The following is a 17,956-nucleotide window of genomic DNA, read 5'->3' as shown; positions in this document are numbered from 1 at the left end:
GAGTGACTCAACAGAATGTTTTTGGAAAGTAAACCTGAGGGAAAATAATCATTCTGTCCTTCCCCTTCTGTCCTTAATGTACGTCTAAAGGAGCTGGCCTCCTTCCATTAAATGGTCATTCAGTGTTTTTAGAGCCCTCAGTGGGAGCAGCTGAAAACTGGCTTCTGACCACACTAACTTGGCAAGAAATTTGACCACCCTGAGAGCCTTATTTTTAAGTACATGTGTGTTCATCTTGGGCTGGTGCCCGTTTTTTTTTCTTTTTTTTTTTCTGAAAGGAATTACATGGTATTTTGATCTTGTTACATTTCTCAGGAGGATAGAATCTTCACTTACGACGCTTCTTCCACCTCCGGTCATCCTGTTGTGTATCTGGCCACTGGACCCAAATGGTTCTGGAGGAGAGAGTGAGGCTGGTGACTTTGCACAGCCCTCCCTCACTTAAATCCACTTCACTTGCATGTCATAGCCTTGCCATCCTGATGTCATGGTCCTCTTCGAGAATGAAAGACAACTTCTCAGACTGTGGGATCCAGTCGGGGACACTTAACACCCACTAAGCCAAGTTTTCCCTAATTACTTCCGACCTTCTCCACAAAGCAGTGATCATACTTCCTTCTGTTTCGTGGGAGTGCTTAATGTCTCGGGAATGTTTATAGTCCTAAAATTGTATCAGTATCTCCAATCCTGGGTGCTAAAGAAATACTGATATTTATAAAAATACTGTTTTGCACAAATCACTTCCCTGCATCTTGTTGCCTGTAGAGTAAAGTTGGCCTACTTCTCAGCCCAACATTAGAGCTCCTCTGAGAGCTGGCCTTGACCTTATGCATTCTCCAGAGACCTTCTAGTATCTTTATCTTCCCAAAGCCCTGTGATATTCCTATCTTGCTTTTGCCCAAACCTTTCTATCTGAAATGCATACCCCTTCCTTCTCCCAATCAGCAAGCATTTATCAAGTGCCTACTATGGGCCAAGTAGGGAGGGAGGTGGGTAAGCATTTATTAAGCTCCTACTATGTGCCAGGCACTGTTAAGCACTTACAAATATTCTCACTTCATCCTCATAACAATCCTGTAACGTAGGAGGAAAAATGCCCCGTTTCACAGATGAGGAAACATGAGAGGTGAAGTGACTCACCCGCTGGGTTCACATAGCTAAGTGAGTGAGGTCTTCCTGACTCCAGCCCCAGCACTCCATCCACTGAGCCACCAGCTACCTAGAGTTTACAGCAAAAAGATGGGAAGATTACATATGTGATCTTAGGGGGAAAGGCTTCACTTAGAAGGGTGACACATGAACTGAGCTTAGAAAGAAATTAGAGATTCTAAGACACGGTCATGAAGAGGCAGGCTACATTCCAGCCAAGGGGAACAGCCAGGGCAGAGGCACAGAGTGTCCTAAACAGAGGAAAAGCCAGTTTGGCTGGACTATGGCGATCATTTAAGGGGAGTAAAAAGGCAGAAAGAGGCCAGGTTATGAAGGGCTTTTCATGGAAAACAGCAGTGTGTATTTGATTCTAGAGGGAATAGAATCAGACTGACTGAGCGGGGATTACAAAAATCCGTGGAGAAAGGAAAGCAAGAACATACGAAATGTTCAATGAAATGACACCTAGAAAGGACAGAATAGCAAAGAGATCCAATAGGTTAGAATAGAATAATATATTTAGAATCAGTAAACCATATTCCAGAAAATTATATAAATATTACATTTTTTAAAAAATATTTTAAAAATAGGTAAACCTTATCAAAGAATTGGACTCCCTGTAAATCAGAAAGGGCCAAACAGAAGAAATATTAAAACAAGTGTCAGGAAGTAAGAGGAGAGGAAGTGTGGAATAGTGGATAGAGAGTCAAGATCAATCAGAAACACTTGGGTTCAATTCTAATCTCTGACATGTCTTGGCTTTGTGACCCTAGATAAGAAAATGTCTCTCTCATTGGTAGAGGTTCCCCACCAGGAGCTGTTCCCAATATCTTTGATATTAAAGATCTGCAGTAATTTTAAAAAATATATTAGGAAGTGGAAGTAACAAATGTAGACAGTTTTCGGGGGTTTTTTCCTGGGAGTTTCACCAAGAAAAATAGGAGAGCTATATAAGACAATAGCCTTTTGAGGCAATGGATGAGGGAGACCTGGGCATATTTATAGGCAGAATGGAAGGACCCAGTGACTTAATAAATATTAAGTGCCTATGGGACAATTACCATACTAAGCACTGGGGATACAAAGGAAGGTTAAAAGACAGTCCCTGTTCTCAGAAGATGGAAAGAGCATGAGAAGAAAGGTGAAAATGAAGGGGATTTGTCCTTTATGGAATGGACATTGAAGGTGAGGGAATAAGCATTTCACTGACATCTACTATGTATCTAGCACTTTTACAAATATGTATCATTGGATTCTTGTAGCAGCTGTAGAAAGTGGGTGCTTTAATTATGCCCGCATTACAGTGGAAGAAACTGAGATCATGACTTGCACCAAAGTCACCAGCTATCAAGTGTCCAAAGCTGGATTTGATCCCAGTTCTTCCTGATTCCAGGCCCAGTGCTCTGTGCACCGCACCCAGCTACCTCTGTTCTCCAGCCGCAAGGAGAGGACCGTGGAGGTCCATCTCAGTAAAGTGATATGAGCTACTATTGCAATAGCCCTAACATTGAAATTAAGAGCTGGGTTTTATCCTGCGCTCCCAACCAATGTGCCATTTCAGCAATATCATTTTCCTTCATGAAACAGAGACTAGAAAAACATTGAGGTGCCACTAACATCTTGACCACTCGACTGCTGGGTTGAAAGTGGCTAAATTCAACCCAACATTTGTTGTCATTAATACCCACAGATATGCAAATGACCAAATAGTAACAGACCTGACACAATCTGGAAAGAACCTGGGGGGATTTTCAGGCTGTGAAACCCAGCACTCCAATTGACTCATTCCTGCCATGTTCGGGGCTCACTTCTCCCACCTACCATGTCTTCAGAGGATTCGTGCACACTTCAGGTTAGCAGGGGACCTAACTGGGGCACTGATGTTTGATGGTAGGGACCAAATGAAAGCTATATATCAAAGGCATCCCGTGTTCAGAGCTGAGGTACTTGGAAGGAAAGAAGTGCTACCAGCTGAGAGGCTTTACTTTAAAATACGTTGGTTTTATTCAGGCTGGTGCCACAGGTTAGGGAACCTGGATTAGAAATAACAGCAATGGGAAGTCTTTACTCAAAGGCCAATTTCCCTTTCAAATCGATTCCTGCTGGCCTTCTACAAGTGCTATGATGAGAGGGCAGGGGATGCTGGCTGCTAATCACGAAGCCTCTGAAACTTACTGCTTCCTACAGGCCTAGCAGTTGAAGAGAAACCACTTCTAAGGGGCACACTGATGTAGGTCCCTGTGACCTTTGCCAGGCAGAGATCAGAATAGGGACAGGGAGGGATGGGTAGAGCTGGGCATCTTTTGCAAGAAAACAGACAATGCTACAAAAGCACCATAGGACATTTCCGATGCTGTTATTTTATTTTTTCAAAATGAAACTTAGAAAAATGGCATTTAGAGAGTCAGTGAGCAAGGGTCAATTGTGAATACAATGGAGGTAATGTTCAGAATTGGCAGTCAGCCACTGCCCATTTTAACTGCAGGGAGGTCTCTAATCTGTGTTAGATCACCAACTGGTCTCTGTAGGATCCTTCCTACCACCTGCCACCATGGATTACTAGTTACTATGTTGAGGACAATGATAAAATGTCCAATCTTTGAGCAAACAGGGCTGAAAAGTTCCCTTTTGTGAACAAACTAAATGATTGCTACCATGTTATATGTGTATTTATATGTGTGTGTGTGTGTGTGTGTGTGTGTATCTGAAATCATGCAACATAACCCATTGCTGTGAATGTATATCTCTCTGTATGATTTTGGTCAACTCTTCGGTGAACTACCCTAGCCCTAAACAAGGCCTGCTTTGTTGAAACAATGAAGTCTCTGTATTTTCATATTGTTTATGAAGTGGGGCCATCTTACCTGCCAGAGAGGTCAATGATTTAAAATGCAGAATGAGACATACAGTTTTGATCATAGCCATTGGGGGAATTTGTTCCATGGGACTACATCATTTGGAAAGTTTTCTTTTTCTTTTTTTATTGTTTAGTGAGAGGGGGCAGTGGGAAGAGAGATAATAAATGCTTGTAAAAATAAATACATAATTTGTAAAAGAAAAAAATAATAAAGCGGGGCAGTTTCTTCTATTGCTAGGCATACACTCCAAGAAAGACAATGACAAAAAAAGTCCCATATGCACCAAGACATTTATCACATCACTTTTTATAGCAGCAAAGAATTGAAATAAGGTAGATATCCATCACTCAGGGAATGACTCAACAAATTGTGGTACATGAATGTGATAATGGGAGCTAGGTGGCACAGTGGATAAAGCCCTGGACCAGAAGTCAGGAAGATCTGAGTTCAAATCTGACCTCAGATACTTATTAGCTGTGTTGACCCTAGGCAAGTTGCTTAATTTCTGTTTGCCTCACTTTCCTTAGCTGTAAAATGGGGATAATAATAGCACCTACTTCCCAGGGTTGTTGTGAGGATATGAGATATGTGTAACGCACTTAGCACAAAGCCTGGCACATTATAGGTGCTACAAAAATGTTAACTGTTAGTATTATTATAAGGGATGGGAGGTGGGGCAGGAAGAAAAACAACAGGAAATAAAAGTGATGTAAAAACAAAATTTATCTATAAAAATGTAATTTTTTTAAAAGTAGGGCAATTTCTAAAAAGACAAACTGGGCAGTTTCTGGGTAGATAACTCCTGTTGCTCCCTTCTGTAATTATCCAACCCTAGTTTGACTTTGTCAACCAGTGAGTGTGTGTGTGAGTGTGTGTGTGTGTGTGTGTGTGTGTGTGTGTGTGTGTTTTATGAACCTGCAGCACTTCATGCAAACAACAGTATACAGGTAACCAGAAGAATCTCAGGAAAGGTTCTGACTTCTCTAAGAGGCTTTATGAAGCTGGTGTGGAAGCATGGACTAGAATTCAGACTTTCTTAAATTCTAGGCCCTCTAAGGCCATGCAATTGTGGGCCCATGATTAAAGTTCATAGAACTGAACGATCTCTCTAGACCCTGTTGCTCTTGAGGAGGATCATTATAACTAGACCCCAAGGCCCTACTAAAGTGGGGAGTTTATGAGATCCAATAACATGAAGGAATTTTTCTGTATTTTTTTACGAAGGGGTTACTCGAATGTTATTCTGGACTCTTTGTGAAGTAATAGCGACACCTAGTGGCGGAGGAAGATGAGGCCAACTGCAAGTAGGCAGCCTTGTTTCTTGGTCTTGACTACTCTTGGTCGTAGAATTTCAAAGGTTTTTGAGACCTAAGTATTGATTATAGTAAACTCCCAGAGCTGGTAGACACTTTAGAGATCCTCCAGGCCTATCTCTCTTTATAGATTAGGAAAATAGATCAAGAAACTCACTTTAGGTCATCCAGCAAATTTGCTAAAGAGAAATGAGTTTTCTAATTCTTGCTTTCTATCCACTACTTCTATAAGAAGCCTTTCTAGGTCTCCTCTAAGGCCAGTGAATGCCTTCCCTCTGAGATTATCTCCAAATTATCCTGCATGCAGCATAACTTGTTTGCACATAATTATTTGCATGTCGTCTCCCCCATTAAACTGTGAGCTCCTTGAGAGCAGAGACTGGATCTTTATATATATATATATATATATATATATATATAATATATATACATATATTTAGATATATTATATATATACATATATATATGTATACATATACGTATATAAATTTTTTTTGCCTTTATTTCCAGTGCTTAGCACAATGCCTGGCACAAAGGAGGCACTTGTTGACTTGACTGGAACAATTTATGCAATAAAAACATTGTAAAAATGAAGAACTTTTAAAGACTTAAGAACTTTGATCAATCCAGTGACCGACCAGCCATGATTCCAGTGGATAGAATATGAAGCATGCTGTCCATCTCCTGACAAAGATATACTAGACTGTGAAATGAGACACACATTTTTGGATCTGCCTAATGGGGGAATTTGTTCTGCTTGACTGAAGGCTTTTGTTACAAGGCTTTTGTCATCAGTGTTGGAGAGGTAGGAAAGAGAGAAAAATACTTTTTAATTGAAAAAAACTAATTAAAGAGAAGGAAATATTAAGAAAGTATTTCTTGCTTGACTATAATTATTATTTGTTATTAAGGAAGAGTTGGAGGGGGAAGGAGCATTTCAAAGTGACTGGTGTCAAAGAGACCAACAAACATCAGTTAAAAAGAAAATAAGAGGGGCAGTTAGGTGGCACAATGGATATAGCACCGGCCCTGGAGTCAGTAGGACCCCAGTTCAAATCTGGCCTCAAACACTTGACATTTACTGTGTGAGCCTGGGCAAGTCACTTAACCCCATTGCCTAGCAAAAACAAACAAACAAATGAAAAAGAAAGTATCTGAAAAATACCGGAAGCCTTTGGACTAATCTGAAGGACAAAACTGATCTTTTTTTAACTATCAATTTCAAGCGCAAGAGGGAATCTTCCCTTGAAATAATAAAGGCAATAATGGTATTAGAGCAGAAGACCCTCACTATATTGATTCACCTCAGATTAGTGGCCTCTTTCTCCAATCCCTTAAATGATTAGGATAATGACCAGAGAACAGGGGCTGAAATAAAGAAAACTCATCTCTGTGAGTTCAAATCTAGCCTCAGACTCTTACTTAGCTGTGTGAGCCTGGGCAAGTCACTTAACCCTGTTTGCCTCAAAAATGAGCTGGAGAAGGAAATGTTAAACTATTCCAGGGGCAGCTAGGTGAGCTGTGGATAGAGCACCAGCCCTGAAGTCAGGAAGACCTGGGTTCAAATCCGGCCTCAGACCAAACACTTGACACATACTAGCTGTGTGACCTTGAGCAAGTCACTTAACCCCAATTGCCTCACCAAAAAAAAAAAAAAACTACTCCAGTATCTTACCAAGAAAACCCCAAATGGGGTCACAAAAAGTCAGACAGGATTGAAAAACAACTCAACAACAAATGATCAGACTTCCCCTATCTCTGGAGTTGCCTCTGGCGATCCTGAAAGGAAAATCCTTGAAGGGAGTGGTCTAAGAAAGATTGAATGATTTTAGGAAAACTATTCTGTAAAGGCATGTCTAAAGTTAAGTGACTACTGGAGCTATTTGTCTTCCCTTCATAAACGCTCTTGTGATAACCTGTGTGCTTGCTGGGGCACTGTTTATGCTGTGGCTCATTGTGATTTCTCTCCCCTCACTCCCCTAGGCATGAATGCTTTACCACTTGACTTTTTTTTCATTTTTTGTCCTATACAACAATAAAATATTAGAAATTAATAAAGTCTCACTAACATTAAAACAAAAAATCCTTTCACTCCCCAGATTTCTCACTGACCACCATTCCACACCACATCTCCCACCACTCTAACCATTCTGGAATCATAATGAAATTTTTTTCTTCCAGATTTTTTTAAATTTATGCAACATTTGATGCCATTTTGGAAGCTTGTGTTCTTTTGTTTTAGACTTAAAACATTTTATCGTAGAAGTTATTTCTTTTTAAAATAATTATAAATTTAAGAATTTATTTTAGCATTTTTAATAACATTTTCCCAATTACATATAAAAGCAATTTTTAACATTTGTTTTTTGCATTCACTTTTAAAAATTTTTGAGTTTAAAGTTCTCTCCCTCCTAACCCTCCCCCACCCATTGTAAAGGCAAGAAATGTGATATCAATTATGAAATGATATCAATTATGAAATCACATAAGACATTTCCATATTAGCCATGTTGTAAAGAAAAAAAAATTGCTTCAATCTGCATTCGGACTCTGTAGTTCTTTCTCTGATGTGGATAGCATTTTCCATCATGAGTCTTCTGAAGTTGTCTTAGATCCTTGCATTGCTGAGAGGGGCTAAGTCTATCATAGTTGATCATCACACAATGTGGCTGTTACTGTGTACAACGTTTTCCTGGTTCTGCTCACTTCACTTTGTGTAAGTTTGTCTAAGTTTTCTCAGGTTTTTCTAAAACCATCCTGCTCATCATTTCTTATAGCACAATAATATTACATCATAATCATATACCACAACTTGTTCAGCCATTCCCCAGCTGATGGGCATCCCATCCCAATATCCAATTCTTTGCCACCACAAAAAGAGCTGCTATAAATACTTTTGTACATGTGGGTTCTTTCTCTTTTTCTTTGATCTATTTGGGTTTTGTTGTGGTGTTATTGCCGGACCAACAGGTATGCAGTTTTGTAGCCTTTTGGGCAGAGATCCAAATTGTTCCCCAGAATGGTTGGCCCAGTTCACAACTCTACCAACAATGCATCGTTTTTGTTCAGTCATGTCTGACTCTTCGTGACCCTATTCAGTATTTTCTTGGGAAAGACGCTAGAGTGATTTGCCACTTTTCATCTCCAATTCATTTTACAGATGAGGAACTGAGGCAAACAGGGTTAAATGATTTGCCCATGGTCACAAAACTAGTAAGTGTCTGAAGTCAGTTTTTGTGGAAAATGTGGTTGGGGATGTTGCTTCTGCGTATCATTCAGTCAGGGGTTGGGTGCCTGTGTGACAGCACTGGAGTCAGTTTAAACCAGGAGGAAATGTGAGAAATAGCTAGTTTTTTTAATCTCTACAAAAGTCAAGTGGAACCTAAGGAATGCTATCTAAAGGGCTAGGTGGAAGTTGAACAAAGGGAGCTACATTATAATAAGAAAAACACTATCAGTGGTGAATAGACTAACTGGTGGAAAACCAGTTCTGAGGTTAGGTATAGATTAACATCAAAAGGGGTGTTCCCAAGTAAGAGCCAGGGTGCCCCAAATGTGGGAAGTGGGAGATGTAATTAGGGACAGAGACTCACGTAGGGAAATTAGGTGCTTCAGATAGGCTGTAATCTCTATAGTACCCAGCCAATGAGGAAACAGGGGAAGGAAATTCAAATAGGGAATAGGGAATAAAAAGTGTGCATTTGTCTATAGGTGTGCTCTCACACACGTGGGACACCCTGCCTTCCCAGGTCATTAACAAAGCTTCTTCGTGATTCAACAATGGCTTTGTGGAATTCGTGGTATAGAAAACAGTTTTGAACTCAGGAAAATGAGTCTTCCTGACTTCTAGCCCAGCACTCTATCTACGGTGCCACCTAACTGCCCAGTGCATTAGTGTACCAATTTTCCCACATCCCCACCAACCTTTGTCATTTTCCTATTCTGTCATATTAGCCAATCTGATAGGTGTGAGGTGGTGCCTCAGAATTGTTATAATGTGCATTTCTCAGTCAATAGTGGTTTAGAGCATTTTTTCACATGCATATTCATATCCTTTGACCATTTATCAGTTGGGGAATGACTTATAGTCTTATAAATTTGACTCAGTTCTCTATATACTTAAGAAATGAGATTTTTATCAGAAAAATTTGGTGTAAAATTTTTCCCCCAGTTTTCTGCTTTCCATCTGATCTTGGCTGCATTGACTTTGTGCAAAAAAAAGAAAAAACAACAAACTTTTTTAATTTCATGTAATCAAAATTATCCTTTTTACATCCCATGATTCTGTCTATCTCGTTTGGTCATAAATTCTTCCCTTATCCATAGATCTGACAGATAAAATTTTCCATGTTCCCCTAATTTGTTTATGATATCTCTCTTTGTGTCTAAATCATGTGCCCATTTTGACTTGTCTTGTATATGAGACCTACTTTCTGCCAAACTGCTTTCTAGTTCTCATAGCAATTTTTTGCAAAATAGTGTTTTTATCCCCAAAACTTGGATCTTTGGGTTTATTAAACACTAGATTACTATGGTCATTTACTTCTGTGTATTAACTACCTAACCTATTCCATTGATCCACCACTCTATTTCTTAGCCAGTATCAGATTGTTTTGATGATTACCTCTTTGTAATACTGTTTGAGATGTGATACTGCCAGGCTATTTTCCTTCACATTTTTGTTCAATGACTCCCTTGATATTCTTAACTTTTTGTTCTTCCAGCAGAGTTTTATTATTTTTTCTAGTTCTGTAAAATAATTTCTTGGTAGTTTGGTATGGCACTGAATAAGTAAATTAATCTAGGTAGAATTGTCATTTTTATTATATTGGTCCGGCCTACCTAATGATCAATTAATATTTCTCTGACTATTTAGAAATGACTTTATTTGTTTGAAATGTGCTTTGTAATTGTGTTCATATAGTTCCAAGGTTTGCCTTGGCAGGTAAATTCTCAAGTATCTTACATTGTCTGCAGTTATTTAAAATGGAATTTCTCTTTCTATTTCTTATTGCTGAGCTTTATTGGTAATATACAGAAATGCTGATGATTTATGTGGGTCTATTTTATATCCTGCAACTTTGATAAAGTTATTAATTATTCACACTAGTTTTTAGTTGATTCTCTAGGATTCTCTAAGTATATCATCATATCATCTGCAAAGAGTGATAGTTCTGTTTGCTCGTTGACTATTCTAATTCCTTCAATTTCTTTTTCTTCTCTTATTACTATAGCTAGTATTTCTAAAACAATATTAAATAATAGTGGTGATAACTTGCTTTACCCCGATCTTATTGAGAAGGCTTCTAGTTTATTCCCATTACAGATAATGCTTGCTGATAGTTTGAGATAGATACGGCTTATCATTTTCAGGAAAGCTCCATTGATTCCTATGTTTTCTAGAGTTTTTAGTAAGTATTGTATTTTAGTAAGTTGTATTTTAGTAAGTGTTGTATTTTGTCAAAAGCTTTTTCTACATCTATTGAGAAAATCATTATGGTTTTTGTTGTTTTTGTTATTGACATGGTCAATTATACTGATAGTTTTCAATATTGTTCTAGCCCTGCATTCCCGCTATAAATTTTACCTGTTCATAATGTATGCTCTTTTGTGATATATTGCTGTAATCTTTGCCTAAAGATTATTTTACAGAGAACTCATACAAGGCAGGTGCTCACATGGTGGTCAGAAGAAGTGATACAAAGACACTCTCAAGGTCTCCCTGAAGAACTTTAGAATCGATTGTTTAACATGGGAGACACTGACAAAGGACCACCCAGCATGGCATGCCCACATCAAAGAAAGTGCTATGCTCTGTGAGCAAAGCAGAATTACAGTAGCTCAAAAGAAACATTAAATGCACAAATTTAGAAACATCTCCACTCCAAATGTTCATGTGCCTGACCTATGATAAAGCCTTGGACGTGAGACCAGGACCCCAACTCCCTTGTGAGCAACCACAAGCACTCTTCTGTGCTATGGAAATGGGAACTAGAATTAGGTATGGGCAATGGAATACGGTCTTGTACCTAGGACCAGCAAAGGGTCCCCCTGCTTTTTATCACCATTTTTCTAACTCCTCTACTATCTATGGGCTGAGACCTCCCAAAGCTGCTGCTGCCACTGATGCAGCCACCTTCAAGGCCTGCTGCTGGTTCTCCTGGTGTGGGGGGTTGTGCTGCCCTCCAGGCTGACCATCACCCCAGGATCACAGACCTTTCCTGCTGATCGCCTGAAGTGTCTTGGGCTGGAAAATTATCTCACCCCAACCTTTTTTTTGGCTCTGCTGCTCCAGAATTCTATTTTAGGCATTACTTTAAAGTTGTTTGGAGGGAATATTGCAAGAATTCAGCTGGGTTGCTGCCTCCTGTCTGCCATCTTGGCTCTGCTGCCCACTATAAGCGAATTCACTCTGCAATTGACCGACACTAGACCCTTCTTCAAGCTTGACTGTGAAACATCCCTTGTTCAAGAACCCAATATATTAGGGCTATGTCTCAGGGCATAAAAGAACTGTCAGATTGGCTATTTCTCCCTCTAAGCAGAACAATGCTTGAATTTAGCATAATCTAAAATGAATAAAAGTTGTTTCTAGCAGGCTTGGGTCTACAATTCATAGTGAAGTATGGTTTTTTCTTAAACATATAGGCATAAGTTGATCCCCTTCCCCACCTCTACCCCGGGTAAAAGTTCCTTGAAGACAGGGACTGCTCCAACTTTTTGTTTTGTTTTGTTTTGTTTTTGTTTTTGTTTTTTTAATTTTGGAGGCAACAGGAGTTAAGTAACTTGCCCAGGGTCATACAGCTAGCTAGTAAGTGTCTGAGGCTGGATTTGAACTTTGGTCCTCCTGACTGCAGGGCCAGTGCTCTATCCATGGTGCCACCTAGTAACCCCAACTTTTTTTTTAATTCATATCACTTGCCACCGTTCCTTGTTCTCACAAGGCACTTAATAAGCATAGTAGAATTGTAGATCTCTCCACCTGGATGGCTCACTATTACCCCAAATTCAACATATCTAAAGCTGAATTCCCCATCTTCTCTAACCTGACCCTCTATGGAATTTCTCTCTCTTTGAGAATGAAACCACCATCCTCCCATTCCCCCAGGCTTGTAACCTGGAAGTGGTCTTTGAGTCTTACCTTCACCCCTCCCTATCCGATCAGTGGCCAAATCCTGTCAATTCCATCTCTGAAATATCCTTCCAATTCAGCCCCTTTCTCTCCACTCCAATTGCTGTCACTTCTAGTATTGGCCTTCACCCTTTTCATCTAGGTTATTATAATAGGCTCTCAACTGTTTAAAAACCCACCACTCTCACTACCTGTATGATCTTGGTCAAGTCACTAAATCTCTCAGAGCCTCAGTTTCCTCATCTGTAAAATGAGGATGTCTAAATCTATGAGCCTGTGGTCTTCCTACCTCCAGCATTTCTCGCCTCCAAAGCCTTGTTCAGTTGTTTAGTCATGTCTAACTCTTCATGACCCCACGGACACAGCACACCAGGCTCTCCTATCCTCCACTATCTCCTAAGGTCTGTCCAAACTCACATTCATTGCTGTGATGGACAGACACTATCTATCAATCTCATGCTCTGCTGTCTCTTTTTCCTTTTGCCTTCAATCTTTCCTAACCTTAGCGTCTTTTCCAGTGAGTCCCATCTTCTCATTATGTAGCCAAAGTATTTAAACTTCAGCTTCAGGATTTGACTTTCCAGTGAATAGCCTGAATTAATCTCTTTAGGCATTGACTGATTTGACCTCCTTGGTGTACCAAGACCCAAGTAATTTCTTAATGTAGTTCTCTGATCAGGTCACTACTCTACCCCCAAAATTTTAAAAGCTCCCCGGTACCTACCAAATACATTTAAACCTCTAATTCCAGCATTCAAGGCCCTCCACAATATAGCCCATTTGATTGTAAGCTCCTTGAGGGCAGGCACTGGGGTTTTTTTTGTCTTTTTGTATCCCCAGGGTGTAACACAGTATCTGGCACATAGTAGGTGCTTAATAAATGTTCATTGATTGATTGTCCAACTCTACACCATATTGTTTCCCATTACCTCTTATTCTGTCTTCCAAACTGGACTACTTTTCATTTCCCCTTCTCATTCTCACCTCTCATCCATGAAGCCTTCTTTGATCTCATTCTTCTTCCTGTAATCCCCAAGTCCAAGCTAACAGTTATCTGTCTCCTCAAATTTCTCATGGCAAAGCGGTTAGCTGTCCTTTGCTCCTGTCACATTCTACCTCACTTCTCTGCACATGTATTCTATCTTCCCTCTATGAGGCAGCTGGGTGTTATGGATGATTTGAGTTCAAATCCCACCCTAGCCACTTTTCTAGCTGTGTGAGTTTAGGCAAGTCACTGAACTTTCCTGAACCTTAGCTCCTTCATCTGTAAAATGGAAATTGTAATAGCACCTACTTCTCAGAATTGTTGTGAGGATCAATAAGATATTGACCTTTATAAACCTTAAAATGCTATGTAAATGCTAGTTATCATCATCATCATCATCATCATCAGACTGTAAGCTCCTGGAGGGTATAGGAGACATTATTTTTTCATGTATTGCAACCCTATCACCTAGCACAGTGCCTTACTTGAAGCAAGCATTTAGTAAATGTTTGATGAATTCGACTGAACTTGTTTCCTGAGAGACCAGGGCTCTCAGCCAGAGAGAAAGACCTCTATCAATGAGCTGATCACCATTCCATGCTCAACTTTTCAAGTTATTTCAAAATATCAAGGATCTGTTGACTTTATCAAGTTGATTTCATCAGTTCTTCCAGAGAGATCACAATTCTTCTGCTGCTTGTTAGATTGTCTTCATTATGGCCCCAAGCCCCATCACTACCTGGGAAAACTAGTAAGAAGCTACTTCATGCTCAGCTAGGTTGATCTTCAGAGACATCACTGGGTCTATCCTCAAAGTCTTTCCAGCTTAATAGACAGGCTCTGACACAGATTAAGTTCTACTGGCATGGTATTTGGGAAGCCAAGGTTATATCCATGCCAAGGTGAGGGTTTCCTTCAAATCTGAGACTTCTCACCAGTCTCCATTCCCCGAACTAAGCCCTGGATGATTTGATACTTTCATGCCCAAAACCCCGCCAACCCTGGGACCCCTGATGTGGTTGTCTCAGTTTTTCATTATATCCAGCCCAGGCTTCCATCATGCTTCACTTAACTTTCTAGATTTTGCCTTACAAGCCACCATCTCCCCTCTTTACCCACCCCAAGTTCTCAAACCATAATCAGTTCTTTTATATGGTATGTCAATTTATTTGCATTGGGTTCTACTTACCATTCTTGTATCTTTCCAAACAAACCAAAATTTCCTTCCCTAGCTATTGCTCCCTTACATAAGTTGTCTTTTCTTATTAGAATGTAAGTTGATTGAGGGCAGGGGCTTGTATTTGAATCTCTACCTTTTAGCAAAGTGTCTAACACATTATCGTTTGTCCTTCATTTTCAAACAGGACCAGTGACATCACAGATGATGTCTCGACCTGCCCGTGAATTAGATTTAAGTGGGGCAGAGTTGCGCAAAGTCACCAGCCTCTCTCTCTTCCAATCATCAAAGTCCAGCAGTAAGACAAAAGTCAAGATGACTGGTGATGGCCTGGGAAGCAGTGGATGACCCTGACATCTTCAATGTCTGACCAGTCTCTAATCACTCTACAGCACTATCAGCCACCTTCATGGCCATTGGAACAAATTGTTCTCATCTCCCCATTCCATGGTGGGAAGCTTTCACATGCTTGTGGTAGACACCCCCCCAACTCATTGACAGGTTTTAGGGGTGTATGGAGTATTCAGGCAGGACTAGCACCTCTGGTGTGTGGGCTTACCGAGCATTTTTCAGGGCTGCTCATCCACTTTTGATGTCTACCTGGCACTCAACTCTCAACCTGGGCTCCAAGAAGCTGTAGCATACACAGCAGCCGCATCCTAGTAAAATCATTTCTGCAGACAGGCTAAACAAGGCTGAGGGTAACTGAAGGGCCTAACACATAGTAAGTATGCTTTTTTTTTTTTTTTACTTTTTTCATTCATTCATTCTTATACTTGACAAAATTCCAGCTGAATGAAACTTCCAATACTGGAAGTTGCTTGGAGACCTTAGGAGGGCTCAGCAAAGTGCAGTTAAAATGATTAAGGAAATTAACTGCCCTTCAGGGAGAAAAAGCAAAGCACTCAAATTCCAAACCACGTGACTGCGTTCGGGACCAGAATATTTAAAGAGCACCTCCGATGTCTCTCCATGTGAAGAGCCTAAGGAGCCTGTCTTCAGGAGAGTCATGATCACCTGTAGTGGAAGTGCCGTGGAAGGACTTGAGTATGTGGAGACGTTCTGTAACTGGTTTCCTTCTGTTAATCACGTGGTTAGGAGAAGCCTCTTCAATTGACTGCATAGCTGGAAATGAGGGTGCCCTCAGAAAGACACAAGCAACCAGAGTATTGGCTTCTGTTTGGCTTCTGCCTTTGGTTTGACTCCTTGGCAACTGGCCTCATCCTAGGAAAGCCGCCATACCAGGAGAGACCTTCAGCCCAGCTCACCGGGGCTGCATGTGGCACTGTGAAATAGGCCTTCTTCATTTTGCCTCTGGGTTTGCTCTCTTCTGTTTCAGGTGAAGGGACTAGAGACTCCACCCAGTGAATTTTGAAAAAGTCACAAGAGTGAGCATCTGGGCATCCTAGAATCCAGATTTTGTACCCAGCCCACCATGGACCGAGTGAGGAACCAAGAATGACCTTCAGAAGTAACCTTCAGGACCCAGCCCAGCAGTGGCTGAGACAGGGACTCATTTAGCAGTCATGCCACAGCTGGACGTGAACTTAGTGAGTCCAATGCCATGTAGGAACCGAGCTAAATTTGAGCCTACTTTCTCCACAGAACAAGGCAGGATGGGGGAGAGAGTATACCGAAGGTGTTGGGGGTAAGGGAAATGTTTGTACTTTTATCATCACTATATCTTCAACATAAATATCCCTTTCTAAATGCTTATTTATGTTAAGTGGTTAAATGGAAATGGGGTGCTAATATATAAATGATATCAAATTGCTTATCCTTTTAGGGAGGGGGGAGGGGAGGAAGGGAGAAAATTTAGAGCTCAATTTTTTTAATGAGTGTTAAAAATTGTCTTTGTATACACATAATTAGAAAAAATAAAATACTATTTTAAAAAAAGGAAATGGGGTGCTAGTCCCTGGTGTCTAACAGTGGTGGTAACAAAACTAGTGAGTGCTCAACCCAATGACATTAGAGACGTGACACCCCTCAAAACATTCAAGGTACCCCTAGATCCTGGAGGGAAAAATTCAATCGAAAAGAGTGAAGTCAGAGAAATAATCACTACATAAAGCTCAAACAAGGAGAGGTCCCTGCCCTCAGGGAATCTCAAGATAAGAAACAAATACAAATATCTGTCGTACCATCTTTCATAGACATCACAGTATCAAAGATCTGCTGGTTCAGCCTCCTCATTTTGTGGAGGAAGAAATTAAGGCCAAAATAATGAGGGTCTCACAGTAAGTACTTGAGCTGGTCCTGGAATTAGAGTGTTTAGTGTTCTTTCTGTCCACTGCAGCTGGCTCTTGACAGACTCAAAAGAGTGGCTAACTTTCCTTTTCTTGAGGCAATCAGGATTAAGTGACTTGCCTAGGGTCACACAGCTAGTATGTGTCAAATGTCTGAGGCTAGATTTGAACTCAGGTCCTCCTGACTCTAAGGCCAGAGATCTATCCGCTGTGCCACCTAACTGCCCCCTTGACTGGCTAACTTTTGCTACAGGTTTCAGTTTGCCCAGAAAAGAAAAAAGCGATTGAGGCAGTACAGTCCAATGGAAAGAGTGCTAACTTTGGAGACCGAGGACTTGGGCTTGACTCAGCCTCATTGGACTTAACGGTTCACTTAAAATCCATGTGAACATGAATAGGTCATTATCTCTATAAGCCTCAGTTTTCTCACCTGTAAAATGGAATGTAAGTTATTTTGCATACCTAGTTTTGCTTATTTTAAGGATGATTAGTCACCCAGAATCAGAAAATTATTTTCCTTTAAGAATGAGATTTTTTAAGTTTTGATGCATTCTTCAATATGTTATTAATGTTATTACATCATAATATCCGGCCACTGACTTAGTCATCTTGGTCTCTATTGACTCTTTCCACCAAGTCAAGGACTGTTCCCAGGTCCAAAATTATGCCACAGAACTCCACCCAGGGAAAAGCAGGAGCCCATTGTAGGGGACCTGACAAGAAAGAGCCAATAACTTTCATCAGGCACCAGACACAGTAGAAGTAGCAGCAAGAGGGACAGGAAATGAGCCAGTACAAAGTTCTCTCTGCTCAGGGTTTTGTATTGTGAAGGATGGTGAAATATGCCGAGTCCTTATCTGTGCCTCTGCTAATCCTCTGCAAGGGCAGGGCTGGCCTTGGGGCCAAAAAAAAAATCCCCCCCCCAAAGTCACACATTTTTGATTGATGGAGATTAGTGGAGAGCTGGTGACAAATCAGCACCCCCCCCCCCATGATGCCATCGATGCTAAATACAAGCCACTGGGGTGAGCTGTTAGGTGCAGCACCTGGAACTGCAATCTAGTTTTCAAAGATGTATCAGCCCATAAGAGCC

The sequence above is a fragment of the Vombatus ursinus genome, unplaced genomic scaffold (assembly GCF_900497805.2).
Source record: "Vombatus ursinus unplaced genomic scaffold, bare-nosed wombat genome assembly UNPS02012515.1, whole genome shotgun sequence".
In the NCBI taxonomy this organism is placed as follows: Eukaryota; Metazoa; Chordata; class Mammalia; order Diprotodontia; family Vombatidae; genus Vombatus; species Vombatus ursinus.
This window is presented reverse-complemented; position numbering follows the sequence as displayed.